Source organism: Rosa chinensis, chromosome 5, assembly GCF_002994745.2.
Source record: "Rosa chinensis cultivar Old Blush chromosome 5, RchiOBHm-V2, whole genome shotgun sequence".
Classification (NCBI taxonomy): domain Eukaryota; kingdom Viridiplantae; phylum Streptophyta; class Magnoliopsida; order Rosales; family Rosaceae; genus Rosa; species Rosa chinensis.
The window spans coordinates 63,506,240-63,508,233 of record NC_037092.1 but is presented as its reverse complement, the minus strand read 5'-3'; the positions used below and the strand labels follow the sequence as shown (position 1 = coordinate 63,508,233).

The following is a 1,994-nucleotide window of genomic DNA, read 5'->3' as shown; positions in this document are numbered from 1 at the left end:
CAACTCTCGCTGCTCAAAACAGGTTTGTCGAGCTCAAAGCGAAGAACCAGCTACTTGTGAGATCTCATAATTTCGATTTCCTATTTTTGAAAGGAAAAATAATTTCTAGCTATTTTTAGTTGAATTTCTATTAGTTTTAAACTATTTATAGCTTTCAAAGATTATTTAAATTTTTAGTTTTTCAAAATTTATCTTTTGAGCCCGTAGGATTAAATTAGACATCGTTACGAGTTTGTAAGAATTTACAGGATATTTCGGGCACCCGAGTTATTTTTAACGATTTTAGAAGTTTGTATATCCAAAAATATAATTAAAAATAGAAATTAGAGACGGTGTAATCTAGAACGTCCATTTTAAACACCGTAAGATCTGGACAGTCTTATTTGATTACATATATGTTGGACCAGCTTGAGAAGCACCAGATTGCAAACCCCAGACCGACCTCTCCCCGACCCGTTTTGCAGCAACGGGCGATCCGATCTTTTCTCCGTCGTCCGGCCGTATCAAGCAGTCGCACCGGTTGCCACGGCTTCCTCTCGACGTCGCCATCATCCCTATGTCTTTGGTTTTCACAGAAGAGCTCCGGTGACAGAGAATCAAATCCAGACGAGTTTTTCCGATTCTGGTCGAGTCACGGTGTCGGACCTGTATCAGAATCTTCCTCTCGACTTCAGAAACCTTTCTATGGTTTTAGTTTTCCAAGATGGGTTCGGATGAGGGAGAATCGAACCTCTAAAAGTTTCTGACTTTTCCGGCGAGTTTTCATGTTTTTGATTTCAACTCAGGTACCAAAGTTGATCTACTTATCGAGCTCTACAAGATGGTATAATCAATTTCCAGTTTGTGTTAAGATTTGAGGATTTGGTATTTTGAGGTTCATGTTCTTTACGGGTTCATTGTTGGCAGTGGCGATATTGAAGTTCTTTGATTTGTTTTCGATCACAGAATTCAAGAATGATAAGAAGTGGATGATCGGAGTTGAACTGTGTTACTCGGGGGTGTACAAACTGCAACTGTTTTGGATTAATATTTGGTATCCATGCTTGTTAGTCTGATAATTGGAACTTGGAGCTTTGATTTCAGAACTGTAGAAGTGGGATGATTCCTCCAGAATTGGATCATGTGTGTTCCAGCATAGAAGATCATCTTTGCTCTTGTTGATGTGTGTTTTTACAAAATGAGTTAGGAAGCTCATGCATCTAGAATCGAAATCGGAAGTTGGGGATGAGAAGAATTTGGGTGTGCTTTGTAATTGCGACGACTTGAATCCAATAAGACAAATGATGTATTTCAAAATTTTGGTCAATTGTTATTTGGAAAATTCTTCTAAAAATAAAATATTATTTGGAAAATAATTGATCGAACCGACTTGAAATGTGTTATTCGCCTATTGTTATTGAATAAGGATTTGGGTGTCCATAGTAGATTTGAGGACTGTGAGATTAGATTACTAACGATCATGTGTGCAATGAAGAAATCAGAAGAGCATGTACAGGTCAAATTGATTATATTTGGGGAATACTGTGTGAAGAGGACAAGAAGAAGATTTAGATATTTTCCAGATTTGATTAATATTGGGTGTCCAGAGTAATTCTGGTCACTTGGACCAAATGGTTGACTGAATTCTGTATTGGTCGATACGAGCATTAAATGTGTACTAACAGTCCTATAACCAGAAGGATAGCCTTGGGTAGCGTTGCAGTTAAAGCTTCGATTCCAGGTATGGTCTCTCGGGAAACCTTATCTGTTAGATTGACAAATAGCATTATAATTGAAATCATTGAATTATGTGTCATTGCTTGACTTAACTCTTAGATGTTATCGCTTTGTATAAAAGCATGTATAGTTAATGAGTTACTTGTTGAAATATTATTGCTTTCTTTAAAACATGTGCTGGATATCATATTACGAGCATTGATATGCAAATTGGCATACATGATGCATAGAGAGGCATTATGGGTATGCATTTGAAAGTGGTGTTTGTGGAAGGATGT

General features: G+C 37.2%; 1 long non-coding RNA gene across 2 annotated transcripts; it reads left to right on the top strand.

Moving 5' to 3' along the window:
• The first annotated feature begins 422 nt into the window (after positions 1-422).
• LOC121049519 lies at positions 423-1,333 on the top strand. 2 transcript variants are annotated; one of them, XR_005800596.1, is made up of 2 exons: positions 423-785; positions 946-1,333. It is a non-coding gene; the product is annotated as an uncharacterized LOC121049519 (long non-coding RNA). The 2 variants fall into 2 exon arrangements; XR_005800597.1 differs by having other exon boundaries at positions 907-1,333.
• Positions 1,334-1,994: the final 661 nt, after the last annotated feature.